This window comes from Watersipora subatra, chromosome 7, assembly GCF_963576615.1.
Source record: "Watersipora subatra chromosome 7, tzWatSuba1.1, whole genome shotgun sequence".
Lineage (NCBI taxonomy): Eukaryota > Metazoa > Bryozoa > Gymnolaemata > Cheilostomatida > Watersiporidae > Watersipora > Watersipora subatra.
In genome coordinates this window covers 2826627-2846010 of record NC_088714.1, presented here as the reverse complement: position 1 = coordinate 2846010, position 19384 = coordinate 2826627, and positions in this window count along the sequence as shown.

Genomic DNA, 19384 nt, shown 5'->3' with positions numbered 1-19384 from the left:
CTTAACAATGGTGTAAAAGTGCAAACACAACCTTGCTAATAGTGTTGTCTTCTTTTGTGTTTGACCATAATGGTTTGCTATGTTATGTAGCTACAACAAAAAGACTTCAGCAGTTAACAGACTATATTTTAGCTATGCCTTGAGAGAGGGCAACTTTGTTGGAATAAGATTGTTATTTAGATTAAAAGCAAAGTTGTCTTTATCTTGTACAATATAGGGTTCACGCAATGTAGCACCCACAAAATCATCAGAGTGAATCAATTCTTCTTTTCAACAATTGAAGGTCACTCACTTCCTTTCCTGCCAAATTTTACAAATGCCAGCCCTAGCAACTTACAAGTACTCAGAATGGTTGAGACCACCTCCATTTTTACCATCACATTTATGAGCATGTTAGCCACTCTTAAAAAAAATTCCACCTATGCTAATGTATTAAATGCTCTGTAGCTATCTACCAATTAAAAGTACATGTATTGCAGTAAAAAACATGTAGGCTACGTTACTTTTACTAGTAGTTATATAAACTAGAAATTCCCCTGTCATACAGCCCACGACCTGATAATGGAATAAGTGATGATGGAAACAAAAAAGGATAGTGCTGGTTGTTGAAAAAGTAGTTGTCAGCAGGAATTGACAGAGTATAGTGTAAATGAGAGTTGTTCGAGATGATATAAAATAAATTTGTGGGAGCACGACTTCAAAAAGGAAATTCTAGTAATCTAGGAATTTGACAGGGGAACTTGTTGGCACGTATGACATAATTGTATTTGAGCATTGTATGTAATGAAATGTTTCTCAATACATCCAGTACACTTGAGCTGTGATATGTTGTTGTCAAGTCTGCCTAGAAAGTTGTTACGCAGTTCTTGAAAATCAGGACAATCTAAAGATTGAAAATGAGGAATGTGGTGAAGGGGGGCAGCATTGGGAGGAGCAATACTGTTTTGTGGAATATTTTCATAGTCGATGATGTCCATAAAATCATGATCATCATCTGGAAATAAAGGGGCTGCCAAGTCAATGTCATTTACATCGCCTACAACATCTACTAAAGAATTCTCTGAATCAGATGAGTTGTTGTTATTAATTTAAGTAGCGTGTTGTTGAACATTAGCATTTGATGTTGCTGGTTGCTGTGAGGACCTTCTATTTATCCTCCTATTGAGCTGTAATAATTGAGAGACACGTGGACGGCCAATGCGTCGGCCACGACGTGGTGTTCTGGGAAGTTGTATGTCCATGGTAGTTGTCAAGTTGTTTTGAAATTAAATTCAAAAGTCAATTATGCAAAACAGAAGGTTGTAAAAAATTCACACTTAATCTACTGCTATCTCAAACCTACATTTTACAACAATAAAATGAATATTAATTAAAGCTGTAGGCCTAACCTACTGTGATGTATGTAATTTAACAACAGCAATAAGGAAATATGTTTATTATATCTCTGAAATGCAATATTAGAAGTAAAATGGCAAGCTGCTGTGTAATATACACAGTTTGAAAGTTGGTTGTGTTGAATGTAGAATGGTTTTGATAGCGATCTAGCAGAAAGCAAGTATGAGCGTTCACACATCTGGAAGTTTTCTGCAAACTGGAGCAAAATAAAAACAATGTTTTCGTCATAAAAGGGCGTTGTAGTTCGACCCTAGCTTGCACATAAGATGTAAAGAATTTTGGCTAACGTTTTAAATAATTTAATGAAACCTTTGATAATTGGGGAAAAACATAGGCTGATAGACTGTGTACCACAATTTCATACCTGTAAATCGGTTTGCGCCTCAAACGGTCTACGTTTATTACAGAAACCTTCGGACAAATAAATTCAAATAATTATCCTTATGATAATTTTATAAAATCAAATAGTTATTCTTATAATTAAATATTTTTGCAAGATATTAAAAATGGAAAAATATTAGAAACCTTTTGCAATTTGACAATGATATAGACTGGTGAAATGCGCACGGTTTCGCGCAATCGTTCTATTCTCTGTCGCTCGGCGTTTTGTTTGCCGGTCTTAATTTTGATAAAAATAAGGCTTGTCAAGTTTTAATAACGATTTCAGGCCGAATTAATCTGTCTATTTGTGTATAATCCGATCAGATGGGTAAGTTTTAGGATACTGTCGACCATTTTCAAAGACTTGGTAACATATTTAAATAGGTTTATATGTGTTTTGTATCATTATTATACTTAAATGACTCCATTGAAAAATGCTTAAATTTGTTGAGGAGATTTCGCTGCAAGGGTTTGCGACGGTGTTGATGAATAATTTTCCTGAGATGTGTGCACATGCATTTATCATAAATCTCTCAAACAATCGCTCCGCTCGTGTTTGGTCGTGGGATTATGCTTATTGACGGGTGAGGTAGCTAAAGTAGGGGAGGTAGGGTAGGGTAGAAAAGCTAAAGTAGGTTTACTGTAGTTCCAGCAAAATAAGATGCAAGTTAACAAAAGCGAGGCACATTAGGTACTTTGATATACTGCAATGCTTTAGGAAGTCAACGATTCCATGTAATAAACAGATGCAATTTAGCTCATGATTCTAGCATCTAATCTTTTGTTCAGCTACAGATAAAGATATGATTACAAAATATTTGAAAGAGTGATTTTGGCATGAGAGCCTCTAAGTTTAGTTGTCCTTTTCAGTGTTGCCCATGACCTTTTATACAGGTCAAACCTTAACCACTCGAATAGCGAGGGCTGAACTCCAACTTCTAACCTATGACTATCCTAACTTAGAATTAGAACTCTCCAAACTGCCACAGCGTAATTTTTGAAGGGGTTAATATTGTTAAACACAAACAAAGCTGGTTTCTGATGTATAAAGAGATGTACTCACATGTTTTGTGGCTAAGAAGGCTATTTCTTCTCTTCTAGTCGCTTTTATACTACTTTTCTAATCATTTTTCTTGCATAGCCTACTAAGTAGTCTCTGGCTTTATCCCCTTATCATGACTCCATCACTACCCGCACCTACCATGGTCCCTGGCTTTATCCCCTTATCATGACTTCATCACTACCCGCACCTACCATAGTCCCTGGCTTTATCCCCTTATCATGACTCCATCACTACCCGCACCTACCATGGGCCCTGGCTTTATCCCCTTATCATGACTCCATCACTACCCGCACCTACCATGGGCCCTGGCTTTATCCCCTTATCATGACTCCATCACTACCCGCAGCTACCATGGGCCCTGGTTTTATCCCCTTATCATGACTCCATCACTACCCGCACCTACCATAGTCCTTGGCTTTATCCCCTTATCATGACTCCATCACTACCTGCAGCTACCATGGGCCCTGGTTTTATCCCCTTATCATGACTCCATCACTACCCGCACCTACCATGGTCCCTGGCTTTATCCCCTTATCATGACTCCATCACTACCTGCAGCTACCATGGGCCCTGGCTTTATCCCCTTATCATGACTCCATCACTACCTGCAGCTACCATGGGCCCTGGTTTTATCCCCTTATCATGACTCCATCACTACCTGCAGCTACCATGGGCCCTGGCTTTATCCCCTTATCATGACTCCATCACTACCTGCAGCTACCATGGGCCCTGGCTTTATCCCCTTATCATGACTCCATCACTACCTGCAGCTACCATGGGCCCTGGTTTTATCCCCTTATCATGACTCCATCACTACCTGCAGCTACCATAGTCCCTGGCTTTATCCCCTTATCATGACTCCATCACTACCTGCAGCTACCATAATCTCTGGCTTTATCCCCTTATCATGACTCATCACTACCTGCAGCTACCATAGTCCCTGGCTTTATCCCCTTATCACGACTCCATCACTACCTGCACCTACCATGGGTAGTCATAGTCAAGACGTCAACAATGTTTTTTGCCAAAACCACCGCCGTCAACGAAAGACGACCACGTACCAAAGACGTCAATGTAGTCTGAGCTCCACAAACCCCATCATACAGCACTTCTTATCTATGATATTCTTAAACTTTTAAAATTATAAACATGTGCATGTATGCAACTACTTATATAAATTGCGGACATTTTATTTTCTGACTTCTGTCTGCGTCAGGACAACTTTCTAAGCTGTAGTTATTCTGGTAGTAGAGATTAAAATAGGGACTTGTCCTACCTTGTCATGTCAAGCTCGCTATGAGCATAACTAAAATCTCTAATTGGTCAGTTTATAATATACATTAAAATAGCTGATGAGAATAGACAAACTTGTACTATAGCACATAACTGTACACATTGAATAATACACACTGTTTGGCCTGGTCAAGGAATACATTTTCCAAAATACAAAATCTTTTTTATGTAAAAGCATTACAGCAATAGTTAAAGAGTACAAACTATAACAAAATAGGAAAGACCTGGAAAAATAGAAGCTGTTAGAACTGCCAGTCTGTTTGAAGAGGGAGTAGTTTAGAAGTATCACAATATAAACTCACAATAAAACGCGTGTAGATGACTTTTTAGAGCTATTATCTGTTTGTTTTGCTGGTTGACTCTTCTCTTTGGTAGCTGTTGGTGAAGGCTGTCATGGAGGCTGAAAGCAGGTCAGTAAACAATAAAATACAAAGCTGAGTCAAGCGATGATCATTGGATTAGAAACAAGTCTAGCATTTTGAGAAACCTCAGGGTATATAACATCCAGAATGTTATGTTGATCAGAATGAATATAGAGAAAAGGTTCAGAGCATTCATATTAAGCTGCAACACTGAGGTGTTAAAGACGGTCACACTTTCAGTTTCTATATTCTCATAAAAATTTCAGAGAGCCTGTCCGGTCTGAATCAGAAGTCTGTGTAACTTGTATCAATAGATTTCTTTTAGATTTATAGTTGGCTAACTAGGTGAAGACTGAGGTGTCTTGTGTATGCACTTTGTCAGCTTGATAAATGTGCGTTTTAATGACCTATGAGAAACAAGATAACATAAAGCATGACATTATGGGAATAGGGTGAAAATGAGAATAGATATTCTTTTGCAAAGAAATGGATAGCAAAAGTAAGGAATTCCTTACTTTTGCTATCCTCACTCAAACTCCTGTATATTGAATGAATAGTACAAAAATATATATGGTTTGTAATCAGTCAAAATTGGCAATGCGCTCAGGTGAGGATAAGCTAGCATATACCTACAGTATATCACGTTGATACTAGCTAACACTAGTTGATATTAGTTGATACTAGTTGTACCAATACTCTGACAGGAAGCCTGGGATAGCTACATGCCTGAAGTTGAAATATATTTTTTATATAAACCGAGGTTGGTCCTTTTATGTGCAAAATAAAAAATACCAGTGTATCCGCTGGAGCGGCTGCAACCTCGGTCCTGATTTTAACAGCTTTAATAAGAGGTCCAAATAGATGTTTATGATAAGATTTTATTGACAAGTTTTAATGGCCATAAACATAGTCGTACAACTTTTAGACAGCTCAATCTCTTAGCAATGTATAACAATCTGCACAAAACTGAGAATAAGTGACAAGTGTTACACGACAAGCGACAATAAGTGACAGGAGGTGTGACTAATGAACGATTCCATGGTCAGAGTGTTGAGCCGAGATACCCAAAAGTGAAACCGCACAAAGGAATAGTTCTGCAGCAACACTTACCCCATCCTTCTGTACATCGGGAGAGCTGTCAGTTGCCAACTGATCAGTCACAGATGAGTCTAAAGAAGGCTGAGATAAAAGCACTTTCTGTTTGGGCTGTATTTGAGAAGGAAACCCTAAATCTGATAAGTCTGTCTGCTTTGGAGTGATGACAGCGTCTACCATCACACTGCAAGCATTCCTACAATCACATGCTACTTTATAGATAAACACTGGCAGCATTGGAGCTCCTACAACCAGTTGCTATCCTATAGATAAACACTGGCAGCATTGGGACTCCTACAACCAGTTGCTATCCTATAGTAGATAAACACTGGCAGCATTGGAACTCCTACAACTACACATGTAGTTGCTACCCTATAAATAAACACTGGCAGCATTGGGACTCCTACAACCAGTTGCTACTTTATAGATAAACACTGGCAGCATTGGGGCTCCTACAACCAGTTGCTATCCTATAGATAAACACTGGCAGCATTGGGATTCCTACAACCAGTTGCTATCCTATAATAGATAAACACTGGCAGCATTGGAGCTCCTACAACTAGTTGCTACCCTATAAATAAACACTGGTAGCATTGGAGCTCCTACAACTAGTTGCTACCCTATAAATAAACACTGGCAGCATTGGGGCTCCTACAACTAGTTGCTACCCTATAAATAAACACTGGCAGTATTGGGGCTCCTACAACTAGTTGCTACCCTATAAATAAACACTGGCAGTATTGGGGCTCCTACAACTAGTTGCTACCCTATAAATAAACACTGGCACCATTGGGACTCCTACAACCACTTGCTACTTTATAGATAAACACTGGCGACATTCTATTGCAATGTGGTAAATGGTCAAAGGTAAATTTATAGCATTTAGTACATTGATATAGCTAGGTCTCACCCACACTGAATATTTGTAAATTATTAAGGCTAGAATTGGTAAAATTTGGCATGAATCGAAGCAATCTTGAACTTTTGTACAGAAAAATAGAGCTACTCTGATAACCTTATGGGTACTGCATTGCGCGAGTCCTATAGAGTAAAAGTGAAGGCAGCTTTGCTCTCAGTCTAGGTACCAATTTTATAGAGTTGCCCTCTCTTGAGGCATGGCTAAAATATAGTGTGTTTCCTGAAGTCTTGTTATTGTTGCTACATAACGTAGCAAATTATAATGGCCAGCAATCGAAAAAGATAAAACTATTACCAAGGTTGTGTTCACACTTGTACACCATTGTTAGGAATAACGATAGTGATATATATATGGTGTAAATAGTGGTAGCTGTGCATTGAGGCTTCAAGCATTTCATCAAGTCATGCATACCGCAATACATTAGTCTAGGATGTCCTGAGATCTTGTCTTGTAAAGCTTACATGGATTATAACCATCTGTTGTGTACAGGGTGAGTCAAATATCAGCGATATTTTCAATAAATACACAACAAATACTTCAGTGTTATTTCCATATATTGTATTAATAAATATATGTACTTGCGCATGCAGTTGTCCTGAGTGTGAGGGTGTGCACTCATGTGTGGTCCACCACAGAAACAATGTTTTTATTTCCTTATATTCTCTCATTTTTTACACATTTTGCATTTACGGCCTCTTATTCACTAGCTATAAATACTGATGACATGAACTGTCTGCTGCTGGTCTTTTTTACTCTTTTTTATGGCTTTGCCTTTAGTTTATCTAATTTCATCAGTGAAGTTGCTTAGTTCCTTTATATTTAAATTAAATAAGTCTCTTTTGGATGAAAAAACTACAAGGTCAGCAAACACCATAGAAATCACAGTTTATTTGATTGTAAGCAAAAATATCATATACAACTTTGTATAATATATAGCTGATAATTGTAAAAGTTTAAAAAGAAACAAATACTCAAAACGTCTATCGAAATTTAGATAAAAACTATATGAAAAGAAAGCATGTTAATACAGTTAGTGTTTCCTGTGTCTATTGGATACTTTATTATACGTACTATTGTGTCGGAGATCATAACAAGGAGATTTGAAAGGCAGAAGTCAAGTGATATTTAGTAGCCTATGGTCCTTCCCATTTACTAGAGTAAGAGCTGTATAGGTAGTTAATAGCTCAAACACAGACTATGATGAACTGCTGATCTACTGGACCATTGGTCAAACTTTACATCACAGTAGAGCCTACAAGTTCCACCCTTTACTGCAGATAGCAGCTGGTATTATATCACAGTAGAGCCTACAAGTTCCACCCTTTACTGCAGATAGCAGCTGGTATTATATCACAGTAGAGCCTACAAGTTTCACCCTTTATTGCAGGCAGCAGCTAGTAGCTCTCTGCTGACTAAGCTCAGCGTAAGCAGCATCTAATCGCTTTTCCTTCTCATCCGTCGGAAGATCCAAGTAGAGTTTTAGGTTCTGAGGAATCACCTCCTCTTGAGTTTCCTTTATTAGATATATGAGTTAAATGTACTTGGTACACATCATCTAAACATTAGATTAAGTTTGCAAAACACATTATGCAAAAATAGACTCACTACAGTGATAAAACTACTTGGAGTGTAGAGAGTTGTCTTCTCTACTGACTAAGTGTGCAACTACACCAGTGCATTACACAGAGTTAGTAATACTTTTGTATAGCATTTCATACAAACATACAATAACAATGTAGTAATAATATACTTCAGTTTACAGTTCACTCATTCCTGCCTGTTTACATGGATAGCTGTAATATATGGTAGTTCTATTGTAGTCATAGAGATAACAGTCTGAGACCAACTCTTTCAGATTAAAATAATGTTCATACAAACCTGCTGAGAGAAGGATTGTATTTCCTGCTTGAGATCTTCAGGGAGTCGAGCTAAAGACTGTACTGGAGAGCCAACACTATTACTTTTATTAGAGAGTTCATGCTCTAGTAGGATATTACTGGTTTGTTCTGTTGAAAGCTCATCTTCCGATATGGTATTATTATCATCAGGTGCTCTATGCAGACATACATTGAAAATATAGGTGTCAAAAGCTCACCCTGGAAGATGTTTATTAATAAAGTAAAGTTTTAATGAAAAGACAGTGTAACAAGTGTATGTATGCCTTCACTATGTGGTTACTGCTAACATAGAGTGTGGGATACTCGGGTGAATTTGCCCAATATTCTGAAACAAAGAGATTTAAGCTTTGAAAAGTTCCATATTAACACCTTTCATTGGTTGAGACATGTAGATTTCAGATGGTTATCTTTTTTGTCTCAGTAATACTCTTTTAAAATAGTTGATTGAAAAGACTATTTCTTCCAAGACTATCCAATACATGGACAGACAATGAGCCAGTCTGATGGCATCTATATATATAATCGCATACTTTTCCTGTCCAGTTGGAGTTGCATCAGGGTTGGTTGCTGGCATCAAAACTGTAGGAATAAACTTCCTGCTCTCTTTATCAAATAAACTGGAGATCTTCTCTTTAAACTAAAATATTTTAAAACTTGTGTTCAAGTTCTGCTAAATGTTTTAAGAGTTTTACAGATTGATAATTACATAAGCAAACGAAATGAAAATATACTAAAAGTGAAGCATTCCTACTAACGGTTGTCAGATGAACTCTGTTCTCTTCTGAATAGGTCATTTCACTATGAATAAAGGTCACAGTCGTCGCAATGTCACAATGTCATCTCAAGGTCACAAAGTCATCTCAAGGAGCACTTGAAAAATTGTTTAGCCGATTCTTGTAGAAATGAATTTTCCAATTAAATGTCATAGAATTATGTGTACAAGTTTTTTCTGAAAAAGTAAACATAGCGCAAGATGTCCAATGTCAGAGTAGCTGATATGCAGCTGACAAGAATCAATAAGATAAACAAATATAATATTTTAATCTTTAGCACTGTCAGTGGTTTGCTATTAAATAGTGTAGAAACCTGATCAAATGCAATCATATGTATATAGGAAATAAGGAAAGTTTATAAATATTAGATTGATTCATATTATAAAAGCATCAAACTTTTAAAGATATACTCAGAGGCTGCCTGAGCCTAGGTTCAGAGACTCATGACAATATCTGTCAGCCTAGAAGAGTCCTAAAAAATTGAAAGACAAATTGTAATTGCTCTACCTTGGCAGCAAGCCTCAATAGGAACAGACGTGTGTCAACAGGTGCCATTCTGAACTTTTCTGCAGCAGTACTTGCACAGTCTTTCGCAAAGTTATACAGAGTGTCAGCGTTTCTTGCAGGTCCAGTCGCCTTATCAACAGATATAATGTTTGATAATATATCCATGGTACAGAGGAGCTAAATAAATGAAATGGTAAAGTTTAACCAAAGATTCCTAGTTTCTCATTAACACAAATGAACAGTGAAATTCACTGCAGAGTAACAACTGATGGTGGGTAAGCAGACATAATCCATGATGAGTTTATTGGAGGAATGAAGGCTGCCAGGTATATGACAGCTTCTATTAGTACAATTCTACTAATTCGTACAATGCTATAAGCTAGCAATAAACATTGTTATTTATAGATAGTAGGGTAAAATAGTGAAAACAAGTTATATTATTAACTGATGCAATTATCAGAACAACTAGAATCTAGTTTTGGAAAGTTTCCTTTACAGTGTTTGTTACTCACGCCTACAGATGCTGCCATTGTTGTCCATCGACTGTCCTCTCGTGTCTCTTCCTGTAATTTAAAGAGACAAAAAACAATAAAGAAGACTGAAGGTAACTGAAGGTGACTGACGGTGACTGGAGGTGACTGAAGGTGACTGAATGTAGCTGAAAGTGACTGAAGGTGACAGAAGGTGACTGGAGGTGACTGAAGGTGACTGGAGGTGACTGAAGGTGACTGGAGGTGACTGAAGGTGACTAGAGGTGACTGGAGGTGACTGAAGGTAACTGGAGGTGACTGAAGGTAACTGGAGGTGACTGAAGGTAACTGAAGGTGACTGGAGGTGACTGAAGGTGACTGAATGTAACTGAAGGTGACTGAATGTAGCTGAAAGTGACTGAAGGTGACAGAAGGTGACTGGAGGTGACTGAAGGTAACTGGAGATGACTGAAGGTAACTGGAGGAGACTGAAGGTCACTGGAGGTGACTGAAGGTGACTGAATGTAACTGGAGGTGACTGAAGGTGACAGAAGGTGACCGGAGGTGACTGAAGGTGACTGGAGGTGACTGAAGGTGACTAGAGGTGACTGGAGGTGACTGAAGGTAACTGGAGGTGACTGAAGGTCACTGGAGGTGACTGAAGGTGACTGAATGTGACTGGAGGTGACTAAAGGTGACTGGAGGTGACTGAAGGTAACTGAAAGTGACTGAAGGTGACTGGAGGTGACTGAATGTAACTGAAAGTGACTGAGGTGACTGGAGGTGACTAAAAGTGACTGAAGGCGACTAGAGGTAACTGAAGGTGACTGGAGGTGACTGAGGGTAACTGAATGTAGCTGAAAGTGACTGAAGGTGACAGAAGGTGACTGGAGGTGACTGAAGGTGACTGGAGGTGACTGAAGGTGACGAGAGGTGACTGGAGGTGACTGAAGGTAACTGCAGGTGACTGAAGGTCACTGGAGGCGACTGAAGGTGACTGAATGTGACTGGAGGTGACTAAAGGTGACTGGAGGTGACTGAAGGTGACTGAAGGTAACTGAAAGTGACTGAAGGTGACTGGAGGTGACTGAATGTAACTGAAAGTGACTGAAGGTGACTGAAGGTGACTAGAGGTGACTGAAGGTGACTAGAGATGACTGGAGGTGACTGAAGGTAACTGGAGATGATTGGAGGTGACTGAAGGTGAGTGGAGACCAAAAATTAAAAGTAAAGGCACTTACAGGGTAGGAAAGTTAGGGAGTCATCAGATAGGAGTTACACAGTTGTTTCACAGAACAGTGCTGCCTATTGTACATGTAACACATTCACTTGCTCATACCATATAGGTTCCTCGTTTGCTGTCTGATGAACAGTTACTAACACACTATGAACAACCGTCTGCTGCTAACTAAAACTTTTTTAAAGTATAATTTTTTTCTTTCTTTCAACTAAAATGAAGAAAAGAATTGGAAAACTCCTCATATCACACAGGTATGTTTTATTGTACGCTACTCAGTGCTTATGTGAATGCTTACTTTTCACGTGAGCCAATATTTTAAAAATACAACTCATTTCCTTTGTATTTAATAAACAAGCCAATAACTTCGTTATAGTAAGAAATGTCAAAATATGGACAAAACACAGGAACAGCAGTCTGTCAAAGGGGTAGTGTAGCATGCTGTCAGCTAGAGAAAGATACATTACCATTTCATCTTAAAGACTTTTTAGAATGTTATGGCGATAAGACAGAGAGTGTATGACCTCCTACGACTCACAATCTTTCACAACTTGTCATTTGAGATTACAGATTCACCCTGTTGAAACTTTGTCGTTCCGAGGTAATGAATTTGGTAGACAACTAACCTCAGTTTTACACAAAGGCTGCTCAGTGCACTTTAGCATGGCCAGATCTGTTTGGAGATCAGAAGAGTCTGAAATGAGCACTTTCACTATAATGACTTCTCCGGAGATGAGGACGATAGTGACGTACTTGCCATCCTTGGTGAAAGCGAAAGAATCGATATCTCCTGAATAATACAGAAGAAACAAACTGAGGCGCGTAGGCTTTAATATATTGCAACGCCTTAGGAAGTCAGCGATGCCAAGGAATAGACTAAGGTACAATTAGCTCATTATTGTAACATTAAATCCTTGTTCAGCAAAGGATAAAAGTGAGTTTGTACAATATTTAGAAACGTGATGTTCAAATCGCATGCCATCTAGTGTGAAAATTACTTATTTCTGCCACTAATTTGTCTACAATCGCATACTGTTTAGTGTGGCCAATAGAAATCAGCAGCAAATCAAATTTTACATGGAGTAGCCAATAGAAACAAATGATTAATAGTTGAAATACTCCTTTCATGTTACAAATTATTTAGAAGCTAAATTTAAAGTGGCCAAGCTATATCATTAATAAATAACTGATGGTTTGAATTGTTGAAATGCTATCAATGATCCACTATTGCTAGATCATCTGCTACCGCTAGACTCAGTCCAGTGTATCTGAATAGCAGAGCGTTACCACAATTTACTGTTTCTACACAAGACTTTAGTAGCAGGTAACTTCAGTAGCAGGTAACTTCAGTAGCAGGTAACTGGTATAATCCGACGCCTCCCATAAACCTGCCTTGAGCATGTCACTCAGTCTACTCACATGTAGCCTACTCATCATATGTAGTTCAGTTCCTATAGGTCCTGCGACAGTAATAGATAGTAATATAGATAGATAAATAGTGATAGATAGTAATATAATCAGATAAATAGTAAAATAGATAGATAAATAGTAATAGATTGTAATATACATGTAGATAGATAAATAGTAATAGACAGTAATATAGATAGATAAATAGTAATATAAATAGATAAATAGTAATAGATATAAAGAAAAGCCTATGGATACAGGAGTACATCTATAGATGCAGTAGTAATTCTATGAGTAGAGTGATAATCCTATGGATACAGGAGTAGATCTATAGATGCAGTAGTAATTCTATGAGTAGAGTGATAATCCTATGGATACAGGAGTAGATCTATAGATGCAGTAGTAATTCTATGAGTAGAGTGATAATCCTATGGATACAGGAGTAGATCTATAGATGCAGTAGTAATTCTATGAGTAGAGTGATAATCCTATGGATACAGGAGTACATCTATAGATGCAGTAGTAATTTTATGAGTAGAGTGATAATCCTATAGATACAGGAGTACATCTATAGATGCAGTAGTAATTTTATGAGTAGAGTGATAATCCTATAGATACAGGAGTACATCTATAGATGCAGTAGTAATTTTATGAGTAGAGTGATAATCCTATAGATACAGGAGTACATCTATAGATGCAGTAGTAATTCTATGAGAAGAGTGATAATCCTATGGATACAGGAGTAGATCTATAGATGCAGTAGTAATTTTATGAGTAGAGTGATAATCCTATGGATACAGGAGTACATCTATAGATGCAGTAGTAATTTTATGAGTAGAGTGATAATCCTATGGATACAGGAGTACATCTATAGATGCAGTAGTAATTTTATGAGTAGAGTGATAATCCTATAGATACAGGAGTACATCTATAGATGCAGTAGTAATTTTATGAGTAGAGTGATAATCCTATGAGTAGAGTGATAATCCTATAGATACAGGAGTACATCTATAGATGCAGTAGTAATTCTATGAGTAGAGTGATAATCCTATAGATACAGCGATCTATATATACAAATCTTAAATAAAGGTTGACTTGTAACAAAATTCACATTACAGTTATTTGGTATAAAAAACTTCACCATGTCTTACTCTGTTGTGTTGTAGGTGCCAAATAATGTAGGTGCCAAGTTTGTCATCGTCGATCCGGATGTCTGCTTTAGCTATTAAACTCTTGAAATTAAAAGCTCACTGTATGCTGGATTTGAACTCACGGTGATTGCAACCTTCGGTTTCAAAACCACAAATTTCACTACTGAGCTATACAGTCCTTAGCAAACTATCACTCTTATCATATAACATATACCCTTTTGTCGCTAAATAACTTATAGTTGAAACTCTATGAGCTCTATTAACTCTATGAAATGCGATGCTTTTTCGTGTTTTCATGAAATTCTATTTCCTGTTTTTTGTAAAGTTCAATTGCTATATCGTGGTAAAGGTTAATACTATCATGCGAACAATTGTATTATCTCGAGTAGGAATAGCCTCTACATTTTTTTTCTTTCAGTCAGACAAAGTACCAGACAAAGACAGTACGATATCTCATTTTTACATTTGTACCAGTATCGAGAAATAACAGTATTACCGTATTCCAAGTTTTGATGGATAGCTTCTGCTGGAACAGTAACCTTTTTATACACACACACTTCTATGCAAGAGTTATTATTAATAATTCAACATATTCAGGATTTTTATTTTGTCTTCTCAGTTCGTAATAATTGTATGATTACCAAATCATCATTTATTGTAATCATAGTAAAACAGACCTAATTTAGCTATTACTTGCTATTTCACATTTACTTTAAACATTTTTATAGTTGTTTTATTTTTTCTCTTAATTTATTGGACCTCCACAAAACATTTTTCTCATGATATGAAGTTTGAAAGTTGGAGTGTTAACCGTTGTTATATGTTAAATAGAAACAATTTTTCTGTGCAAAGACTTTTATTACCCAGGCAATGCCGGTAATTCAACTAGTATACATTATCCTCCAAAACTGTATATGGATAGACATACACATATACACTCCTACAATATCATTGCGTTATCCGTCACACAAGGTGATACATTTGTCGACAGCCAAATGAAGAGCTTTAGTGCCCCTGTTACACTTACCCTGACAGAGAGAGCTTTAGTGTTCAGTGTTACACTTACCCTGACAGAGAGAGCTTTAGTGTCATTGTTACACTTACCTTGATAGAGAGAGCTTTAGTGTTCAGTGTTACACTTACCCTGACAGAGAGAGCTTTAGTGTTCAGTGTTACACTTACACTGACAGAGAGAGCTTTAGTGTTCAGTGTTACACTTACCCTGACAAAGAGAGCTTTAGTGTTCAGTGTTACACTTACCCTGACAGAGAGAGCTTTAGTGTCACTGTTACACTTACTTTGACAGAGATAGCTTGAGTGACACTGTTACACTCACCTTGACAGAGAATCTCTCCAAGTAACTCCAGTTGTGTGTCAGTTACTCGACAAAGCTGGAGGCGGGATACACCCCCCACAAGTCCCAGCAGGTAGCTTTCGTCGTAAGAAAGTCGGCATTGAATGTACTTCTCAGGATAAGGCCCAAGACGAATGACTCCTTCTCCTTTTTCCCAGCTCTTATACTTCCTGCATTACCGAGGAAATAAAAATATTTTGATCTCGCTTATAGTTTTGTTAACAGTTTTAATACAGTTAGTAAATGTAAAAGCCTTTTACTAAATTATACTTGAACATGCACTAATGAAAATATTGCTGTTAGATAGTGAGGTTTTGCCTTAAATAAGATAAAGAATGAAAGTTAGACAGAGTTCCTGCAAGACTTGTTAATGTCATACTGACTTGAGGTCAAGCTTTAAGAACCCTTTATTTTCTGATTCAATGTAGAAATAGGGCAAAGAATCGGTATTGTAGCAGCGCTCAGCTTTCCCATAGCTCTCCAGCACTGTAACATTTTGATATGTATGATAAGCATCACAAGCCACTTGCTGATATTGCCATAAACTTCATAAGCCTTTCACTAATAATTAAATTGGTGTTAACAAGATTTGACTCATTTAACTTACTAGTTAATCTCCCATAATCCTTCCCGAATGGGATATCCTCCATGATGAGAGAATCGATATCGCTAACATTCATCACTCGAAGGTCATTACTGGAGTCAGTAAAGACTACCAGCTTATAGCTCTGTATAATTCAGTATGAACATGTCAGTGAAAGAGAGATAGGTTTGAAATAGCAACTATACACTTCGTCGCATAACAAATTCCTAGTGAACAGGTGTTAAATGTGTATATTCATTTGATTCATGTGGCCTGGCCTATTGGTCTAGGACATCTAGAACAAGTTAGGGTTTAATTCCCAAAAATTCCAATACCACTGGTAGTGACAGGATCTACAGGTAGTGACAGGATCGACAGGTAGTGACAGGATCGACAGGTAGTGACAGGATCGACATTCAAACTTAGATTGCTCTCCGCAACTAGGCATGTCTCCAGTAATCGAGGTTCCCTTGTCACAGGACTCCAACCTGTCCAGCGAAAAGTACAGAGCCATTGTTCGTGTATAAAAACTCTTAAAAAACTTGCACGCAGCCTCTACTTGCAGTCAGACATCATAGCTGATCTCCGAGAGATTGCTCACATAAGCAGAAAGTACATGTATATAAATTAGAGCATCTCTCAAGACCCAGCAGACAAGTTCAGTTAATGAAAGTTAGCATGACAGTGTGGCAGGGCTGTAACAGTAAATTAGAGCATCTCTCAAGACCCAGTAGACAAGTTCAGTTAATGAAAGTTAGCATGACAGTGTGGCAGGACTGTAACAGTAGATTAGAGCATCTCTCAAGACCCAGCAGACAAGTTCAGTTAATGAAAGTTAGCATGACAGTGTAGCAGGGCTGTAACAGTAAATTAGAGCATCTCTCAAGACCCAGCAGACAAGTTCAGTTAATGAATATTAGCATAACAGTGTGGCAGGGCTGTAACAGTAGATTAGAGCATCTCTCAAGACCCAGCAAACAAGTTCAGTTAATGAAAGTTAGCATGACAGTGTGGCAGGGCTGTAAAAGTAATGACTAAAGTCTATCCTGATTAAAAAATAAGTGAATCTTTGAGTAGAAAGCAAGATCAAGTTGCAAATGAAATACAATCATGTGTTTGCTCTGTACAACTCAGTAATGAGAAGTGTATATAAATATGCCCTGCTTTCCTTGACAATACCATCTTGAGTGATGTGAGTGTAACTGGTGAAGAGAGAAAAAGACCAATTCATGTAAACAAGATAATAAATTTGAAAAAGAAAAAAGAAAATTTTGATTGTAAAAGCATCAGCCACAATTAGAGTGTAGGGTAAGCTGGGAACCTTGAAGTAGACAGCATATGAGAAGCTTGTATCTTTAAGCTTCTGGATAAGTTTATAGTTGGTCGTATCATAAAGGAGGATATATGAAACAGAATCAGCATCCTCGTCATCAGGATCCACTTCATCACCAACCCTGTGGATACAAACACTCACTGACTAGCTCATATACAGCTCTGTAGATACAATCACTCACTGACTAGCTCATATACAACCCTGTAGATACAAACACTCACTGACTAGCTCATATACAACCCTGTAGATACAAACACTCACTGACTAGTTCATCTACAACTCTGTAGATACAAACACTCACTGACTAGCTCATATACAACTCTGTAGATACCAACACTCACTGACTAGCTCATCTACAACTCTGTAGATACAAACACTCACAGACTAGCTCATATACAACTCTGTAGATACAAACACTCACTGACTAGCTCATATACAACTCTGTAGATACCAACACTCACTGACTAGCTCATCTACAACTCTGTAGATACAAACACTCACTGACTAGCTCATATACAACCCTGTAGATACAATCACTCACTGACTAGCTCATATACAACTCTGTAGATACAAACACTCACCGACTAGCTCATATACAACTCTGTAGATACCAACACTCACTGACTAGCTCATCTACAACTCTGTAGATACAAACACTCACAGACTAGCTCATATACAACCCTGTGGATACAAACACTCACTGACTAGCTCATCTACAACCCTGTAGATACAAACACTCGCTGACTAGTTCATATACAACTCTGTGGATACAAACACTCACTGACTAGCTAATATACAACCATGTAGATACCAACACTCATTGACTAGCTCATATACAACCCTGTGGATACAAACACTCACTGACTAGCTCATATACAATTCTGTAGATACAAACACTCACTGACTAGCTCATCTACAACCCTGTAGATACAAACACTCACTGAATAGCTCATATACAACTCTGTAGATACAAACACTCACTGACTAGCTCATCTACAACTCTGTAGATACAAACACTCACTGACTAGCTCATATACAACCCTGTGGATACAAACACTTACTGACTAGCTCATCTACAACCCTGTAGATACAAACACTCACTGACATCTAATAACATATTGACTATGTCATCAGATGTATCAGACTAACCGAGGTTAAAATAATAACACTTGAAACAGATGAGTCACTATTATAATAGTATACTGTGTACTATTTGTTGGATGAACATGCCGAGTTGTGTTAGTAAACATTTAATCTATTTGGGAAGCAACTAATTTTATGCATAGCGGTCGAAAGTAAAACCATCATAACAGGTCTTCATTTGAAATGCTAAGAATCGGTTTACAAATATTAGCGTGTTTAACTTAACTTTTGACTTTTACTCAAGCGGCAAGTTAGTTTTAGAACATTATTTTGTAAGACTAACATGAGGCTTGCTGGGCAAAATACATGAAATGGAGCTACTGATAATTCATAACTCAAACAACAGGAGTTGTGCTCTCTTTATTGTGCCAATACTAACAAACGTTTAAAAAAATGTATATATCTACCAACAGATTACAACTACATAGTGAGTTCCTTATGTATTAATAATAATTCTTCATGTTGTATATACCACAATGATTTGAGCAACTTTGCTTGTGAGAAGGTTTTTATGTAACAGGATGCAAGCACACGTGGTTGTTACTAATACTACCTGTTCTCGAGGTGCTTTCCGATTCCCTACATGCGCCCTGCAAGAATATTCCTGGCAAAATGTTCATAAAAATTGTTATGAAAATGGGATGACGTGATAAACATTTGTCTAATTCAACACGTATCCATAAATTTCAATCTTTTATATGCCACATTCAAGGATCTGTGTCAGCTATGGCAGATATTATATCAGAGACCTAAACAAAAATCCTACCAAACATTTATACTATACTGAATGCATGTACTACAAGGCAAACGTTTGGTAATTGTAGCCTAAAACTTTAATACGTTTATTCACAACTATCCGGGCATGGGCGTTTGCTGATACATCACGGCGCTTCTCCACGAGCAGTACCTGGCTATAGAATATTAAAGATCTATCAGTATGTGCCCTAATTATCATGCACTGTTGTGTACTCTAATCAAAGCAGTGACTATTCCACTTCCCAAAAAACTGTGATAGGTATG